General features: G+C 38.6%; 1 pseudogene; it reads right to left on the bottom strand.

The window, feature by feature from the left end:
• Positions 1-7,184: 7,184 nt before the first annotated feature.
• On the bottom strand, positions 7,185-7,617 carry LOC131808432 (ATP synthase F(0) complex subunit C2, mitochondrial-like; annotated as a pseudogene).
• Between the last annotated feature and the right edge of the window lie 395 nt (positions 7,618-8,012).

Here is an 8,012-nt window from a genome sequence, read left to right as displayed (position 1 = left end):
AGCCAATGCTAAAGAAAATTGCTGCCATATTTTCTAAGTTATTAACCTTTACAATGAGATATATTTTCTGTGCGTGGAGAACTTTCTCCTCTATGTTAATGTGAACTCAAGTTAGAGGGATTAATCAAATAAATAAATTGAAATTAAGCCATACAGCTCTTCTTTATGCTGTCCGTTCTACATTTGCCTCTAAGTTACTTATTGGAAAAATAATTGTAGAAAATGTTAGAAACTCTCTTATTGATCACAAGAATGGCATTTTATTATATCAATAAAAGTGAAGATATGAGTTAAAATATATGCCTTTTTCTTAAAAGTATGCTAAAGGATCCTGTTTTAAACTGTCCTCAGAAATCTTTATCTATGCCTGAATTTCCTCATCCAAACTTTCTATTCCTTCACTGTGGTTCCAGCCAATTTCCTGACAAAAGTAATCAAAAACGCCTTTATCCATTCATTTTCCTTCCGCCTTATAGCACTTGCTATAGTACAGCCTGCCTAAATTGCCCAAATTCCCTCTTTTAATCTTCTCACGGCTTAGTCTTACATAAATGGTTGCATAATTTAACTTCCCCCAAAAAACATTGCTCAGAGTTATCAAGGTGTGCTTGAGTACTTCTTACCCTGTCTGGATACAGCACTTTTTCAGCCACACTCCAACCGAGCTCATTCTGTCTATATGCTTGTCCTGCCTAAAACCTGCCTTGGCAAATAATTTGACCCAGACTTCATTCTGATAGTTCTTTATGCTGTTCACATTCACTGCAATAGTTGAACACATAAATTTAGAGGAAGACATCCAGGAAATAAAAGTTAGTTTTGTGGGGGCACCTGGGTGGCTCAGTGGGTTAAAGCCTCTGCCTTCAGCTCAGGTCATGGTCCCAGGGTTCTGGGATCGAGCCCCACATCGGGCTCTCTGCTCAGCAGGGAGCCTGCTTCCTCCTCTCTCTCTGTCTGCCTCTCTGCCTGCTTGTGATCTCTGTCTATCAAATAAATAAATAAAATCTTTAAAAAAAAAAAGTTAGTTTTGTGATTACCTTTTTGTGAGCATATGACTTGTTTCTCTGCCACTCAGTCTTTGCATCTGTATTTTAGAAACAATAAATTGTAGATTGCCGTAAATATTAATTACATAAATATAAAACACTTAGCTAAATGCCTAACACTTTGGAAGAGCTGAAGAGGTATTAACCACTATCATTCTCGATAATCCTGTTCCTTTGCTTTTTTAATACATCTTTGGGTAATGTACAATAAAGTGAGACTTGGTGAAATAAGCATGGAATTTGAAGTTAAAGAGAGCTGTGTTAATAATGGTGTCACTTATACCGTATTAGCTGTGTGCATTTAAGTGTCTGACCCTTAAGTCTTATAGCGATGATTCTGTAGTATCTGCATATAGTTTGTCTATTCAATGCCTTTTGAATAAGTAAATGAGTGATGTACATTTGTGTATGTACATTGCAATGTTGGTCTTAATAGTTTAAAAAATATCTTTATTAAATCACTCGGCACAACGATTTATTTATCACATATGGAAAGTATATTGTGCTAGGCACTGGAAATAATTATAAAAAGACCTGGTAAGGATCATTATTGATTTGTGTGATACATAATATAATGCTACTTAACGTTAATCTGGTTAAATAATTCTTGGGAAACAGTAGCAGGTATTTCTGCTCAAGATTAAACTGTAATTTATATACATCTGGTATATCTGGAAAGCTGATGAAGCAGGCCTTCCCAAATCAATTTCCACAACTCTTTCTTTTCCCTCAAAATCCTACCAAGTCACCTGAGACAGTGATAGGGTATAGCCTTAAGAGCAATACAGTCTAGAGTAAGCCATCAGGAGAAGGCATTCAGGGTCAGCAATGAGAATGCATGCCAGCAGGACTTTGAAATGTGGCCCAGGGGAACAGTGGCTTTGGAGGGACGTGGGCTGCCTGGAAGGCATCTATGGTCCCAGCCTGAGCACTGGGGAACAGGCACTGGACAAAATTTTCTAGCCTTAGCTGGGAAATAGCAAGTCTGGATTACATAAGAGATGATGATTGAGAAAAACCCAGTCATGTAATCTAGAAGTTTCCCCCCGCCATGGGAAATGTTAGTAAAAAGAAAGCATTATTTAGGGTTTATATATTAGTCACTCAACCAGAATAGTGAAAACAGTAATAGTTTATTTTAATGTTTATCAAGTCAAGTGTGCATTTCTTTTTTTTTTTTTTTAAAGATTTTATGTATTTATTTGACAGAGAGAAATCACAAGTAGATGGAGAGGTAGGCAGAGAGAGAGAGAGAGGGAAGCAGGCTCCCTGCTGAGCAGAAAGCCCGATGCAGGACTCAATCCCAGGACCCTGAGATCATAACCTGAGCCGAAGGCAGCGGCTTAACCCACTGAGCCACCCAGGCGCCCCCAAGTGTGCATTTCTAAAATCAAGTTCCTATTACTTATTGATTCCTCTTGGGGTGGTATTTAAATGAATTTTATAAAGTCAATAGAATATGTATTATAACCATATAAACACTAATTGCATGAATTAATTTTCTGTGTGTCTTTAGGTATATGATTCCTTCAATAGTTTTTGCTATTTTTCCAAAGCTGTGTAGTGATAAAGGGACCCATAAACAGAAGGTGAGGCAACACAATTGATTGTATAAGGTGCTACCTTGAAACTGACTTATAAAATTTAATGATTAATAAAACTTTTTTTCAGTTCATAAAATGTGTTTATTTAACTTGCTCTTGAAGTATCTGACAATTAGAAGCATGCTATTATCATATTGGAGTAAAATCCAATTAAATTACAAAGCCATCCCTTTTTCCAGAAACCCTCACAGAAGCAAGAAACAGCTCTTGAATAGAGGTCATATCCAGATTTTAAAGAACACACTTGCAGTAGAATCATGGTGAGAATATAATGATGGAGAAGAATTAATTAGAAAAACAAATTGAAACGCTGTAGAGTTATTTCCAAAAACAGATACAATGATTGACACGTGCCCATGAACTTTCTGAACTAATGTAGATGGAAATCTCTTGCCACTTGACATTAAAATTCCAGTAGCAAATGTTTTTGGCTGTATCCCAAGCTGAGTAATTATATTTGGTTCATAGCATAAGCATTTGATGATTTTATGCTTCTCAGTATGTCCTGTTTTTACAATTTCACCAAAGATTGCATTTTTAAAAACACTAGTATTAAATGGCAAAATCAGTGAAAATGAGAAAAAGAAAAGGCAACCAAATACAATTGAGATAAGACACAATATGGCTTAGAAAGAATGAGGGAGATATAGAGATATTGTAATACCTAAACACCTAAACCTTGGCCTTAGATCATCTTTGAATTCTGTATATAGGTCTATACCTATTTAAGAGGGAAAAAAATATTTGAGTGTGGGCCTTGAGCTCAGTGAATTCTGTGGCTGGTATGCTCCTGTGTAATGAAAAGGAGAGGGGGAGGATATCTGCTGTAATAGTAAGTGATGGATGAGCCAATGGTCAGTGTTATCATCTGTCTTTTCCCAAAATCCTCGTCTAACCTGATGGGACAGACTATCCCCGTCCAGGTTCTCTTGGATCTCTTTGGCTCCATGAGGTTGGTACTGACTGCTAGTCAATGAAGCCTAATGATTCCCAAAGTCTGTTCAGATATCTTACTAAGTCAGCATCAAAAAGAATGTGTGGCCACGTTGTTTTTACTCATTTCATCAGTTTTGGCATGCCAGTTTGTTTGAACATACCATGCTGAGAAAATGGTGAGTAGAACATAATTCAGTAAAATGAACCTCAAAATGAGCATACCAGAAAAACTAAAGAAGTATTCTATGAGCTTCAAGCCTCGAACACAGCATTAAGAGGAAGTGTCCAGAAGTTGCTAGTTAGCATAGCCTGCTACTGACAGGACAGCTTGCTCTGGCAGAGAAACCAGTGTTGTGATCCGAGCTACATTTGGTTACATTGTAGGCAGGGGTATAAACTGAAAGTCACAATCTGCAATGTGGACACAGACTGCTAAAGAGAAGATTCTTCCTGATAGCCACACAGAGTGACTGCCCATTAATACTCTCTTCTGGAACGCTCAGAGAGCAAGGAACGTAGGCCACTGGGTCTCATCGTATTATTCTTAGTGTGTTACGTGTTCTGGAATAACTGGGGTGAGAGAATGATGTACTTTGTGCTATAACTCCCCTTTGCCCTCCTTCTTGTGGGTCCTTGCAGTGAACCACCATTGAAAAAGATAATCTTTGTAACCCTAGAAACAGTGAATCATTTGATCTCTTATAGGAGACAGGGACAGAAATGTAAGCACCCAGATTCCAAAACTATTGTAGTGTAAAAGGCTGTGGTGTAAGAATGGTTAGTAGAATTTGGGGCTGAATTTAAAGCGGTTTTAAAAAAATAAAAATGAGGTTTCTGTAACACTGTATTTTGGTTTTGAAAAGAAGTTTATTTCACAGAACACTATATACAGTATATACTGTAGGCCCAGTGAAGGAATAGGTATTATGTTTAATTGACAGATAAAGAAATTTAACCACATTGAGATTAAAAGATCTTTGAATATGTGTTATTAGAAGGGACCAGCAGAGTTAGGACTGGTACACAGGCATTCTGGATCTAATCCCAGTTCTGTGTATCCAGGGGTACACACACTTGGGCATGCTATACCCTCTGCCCTGAAATGCATATCAAGTGCTGCCATCCGCTTAAATGTCTAATTGATTCACCATGACAATGGACATTACCATATAATTGATAGGAGTCAGAAGCCCTGGTAAATGCATGTACAGCTAAAGAGATTTTTCATTTTAATTTTTAAATCAAATCTTGTAAGGCTATTACAGGATGACTGAAATTCCATTTGACTTGCAGACTTCCGATTTAAAACAAGAACCAGACTCTTTTGTCATGCAAAGCGAACAGAGATGTATTTGATATAATCGAACCACTTCTGTACACCAGTTGATTTTAATCCCATGGTTCTTCTTTTGATGTAAGAGCAACAAAAAGAATAGCATTGGGTAACACCAAAGGAGTGCAAACTAGACCAGGCTTTGTCCTAAGTGCTTTATGTATACTAACCCGAAACCTCACGCCAACCTGATAGAGAAGGAACAGTTACTATCCCCCTTCATAGACCATGAAACTAGACTAGAATATTGCATAGTGAGTGAGAAACAGAGCTGGGTTTTGCCTCTGCAGGCTGATTCCAGAATGTAGGCTTTTAAAGAAGAAAGTGGACTGCCTCTCATAGAAGTAGGATTACTTAATGGAGGGGAACCAACAGAGCACTTTGCAGTCACACAGAATGGGCTAGGCTTCTGGCTTCACCATGGCCCAGCTAGCTGTACTACTTTAAACAGGATGTTTCCTTATGTCTGCTATAACTGGTTCATCTGTAAAGTGGAGATACCTTTGCCTAGGATCATTAGGAGGTTCAAGCAAGACGGTACAGGTAATGCCTACTTTATTGCCTATTAGGTAGCCACTATATGGTAATTGTTGAAGACAAGGGGAAATTAGACTTTTAAAATAACTTAAAGCCATTAATGCAAAGAGGGAGAAGAGGAGGAGGAGGAGGAGGGAGAGAAAGAGAAAGGAGGAGAAGTAGAAAAGGAAGGAAAGAAGAGAGGGCAGGAAGAAAGAAGAAAATTCTGTGGAACGCCTGGGTGACTCAGTCAGTTAAGTGTCTGCCTTCAGCTCAGGTCATGATCTCAGGGTCCTGGGATGGAGCCCCCATGTCTGGCTCCCTGCTCAGCAGAGACTTTGCTTCTCTCTCTCCATCGGCTCCTCCCCCTATTCATTCTCTCTCACTTCTCTCTTTCTCTCCTCTCTCAAATAAATACCTAAAATCTTAAAAAAAAAAAAAGAGAGAGAGAGAGAGAGAGAGAATCTGAAGCACAAAAGGGGTAGGTGGCTAGTTTTCTGTAATGCAGGATCAAGAGTAGACGCTAAGTCTTTCAACTCTGCTCAGGGTTCTTTGAATCCCAAAAGAGTAGATAAATTATCTAACATTTATTTTTCAATTTAAGAACTTAACTATTGAAGTATTTTCAATTCTTTTCATCTGTTTAAAGATGAGTCTATTGCAAGTCTACTGCAAGTGGCTGTTATCAGGCTATCCTCTCAAATTCGGGTATATGTCACAATTAAATACACAAACACTCTCTCTCAAATACTGAATCTCAAATACTGATTCAATAAGTGAATCATCTTGGGAAATGAAAAAAAAAAAAAGTAGCCTCAAACCAATTGAATCAGAGGAGTCAAGTGTCTTGCTTCTTTGAGTGAGGATGTCTGCTTATTTATGTATTTGACAGGAGCTATAGATTGAAGTAAGGGGTCAGGAGAACCACAAAATATTATGAAAAGTAAAATCAAACCAGACAAATGCAAACCAAACTTTGAAAACAAGGGAACCTTCAACCTTGACTCAGTTGTCCATCAGCAAAATCGCTGAGCCAATCGCTTGCTACGTTTTATCAAGACAATGAGAACACAAGCTATCAAGGCCATCATGCTGGTCTTAATGAAGGGTTTTGAAAGAAAACAGTCCTTGCTACTTGTACTGGCACTGCGAGGGCATGGACTGAAATGAACCCCATCATGTTTTTTTGTACGTACCATAGCCTGTCATGGAGAATTCAGGTTATTTAAGGGCAGAGACCATAAAAATATTTTCAGGGTACCTAGCATATGACTGAACACAGAATTATAGAAGGAGAAAAAGAATAAAGACTGCTAGCTGAATTGAACTGAAATACGGCTCCAAAGGCTATTAAGAACAAACAAGACTAAAGGGATTTGTTCATTTGATATTGTAGAGTCACTGCCTTAGAGTAGTGAAATCTGCAGATAGATTAAAGAAATGTACAAAATTGTAAGGATTGAAAGTGGTGGTGATCTGCATTCTTGAACAACAGCAGCAGAATTCTCCCAACATGCGGCATATGATAAAAGCCCTTTGTTACCATTCTTTAGATGGTAGAAAATAGATGTCACCTGAAAACAAGCTTTGACCATATAATCCATTTATTACTTTATTACTGCAGTATTTGTCTTCCCTCTGTCAAATCCTGAGCCAACCGCTTCCAGACTGTCTGGGGAGATATAGGAAAAGGAATATCCAGGGCATTGAGACACTGAGGAAAAACTTATGAGAGTGGAGATGCCTCCTTCACCTGGGGAAGAGAGTGAGAAGGGCCACCATCAGGAAAAAGAGCCCCATGGCCCCTGAGAGGACAGAACTCAGAATGGCATAGGAAAAGAGCTCTTGGTTCAGAAAAGCATTCCTGGCATAACCAGTGATGAGGCTCCCAAACATTGTCCCAGTTCCAGCCCCAGAGCCGGCCACTCCTACCATGGCAGCCATAGCCCCAATGAACTTGGCTACTGTGTCTATGTCCCTTGAAATGGTGCTGGTTCAGAAGGTGTGGCTGGGCATAAGTGAGGTCAGGGGATATGGGGCTTCCAAGCTGCTATTGTGTCTCCCATGATTTTAGTACCACTGCGGACAGTGCTCAACACAACTGCTGAAAGGTGCTCCTGACCAAGAAGGGGGTGGAGATGAATCTTGCACAGGCAGACATCTTCAGGGGATGAGGGGCTGTGGCAGGAAACCTGCTCCCAGTGCAGAGAAGACAGACTACACTCAGTCTTCTCAAACTGACCCAGCTCTGAAGTTACAACAGCAGAAACTCTGGACATTTGCCTGGAAAGAAAGGAATTAATGTTATCAGTCTGAGATACCAGCACGGTTTTGATGGGGTTTTCTTTAAACAGTAGAGTATATGAGTATAGAGTATAAAGTATATAGTATATATATAGTATATAGAATATATATATATATATATAGTATATATACTATACTATATATACTATACTATACTCTATATACTAGTATATAGAGTATAAAGTGTATAGAGTATAAAGTATATAGAGTATATAGAGTATATAGAGTATAAAACATTGGCAAATGGCAAATGGCAGAAATCTAGACCATTTT

Source organism: Mustela lutreola, chromosome 9, assembly GCF_030435805.1.
Source record: "Mustela lutreola isolate mMusLut2 chromosome 9, mMusLut2.pri, whole genome shotgun sequence".
NCBI lineage: Eukaryota > Metazoa > Chordata > Mammalia > Carnivora > Mustelidae > Mustela > Mustela lutreola.
This window is presented reverse-complemented; position numbering and strand designations above follow the sequence as displayed.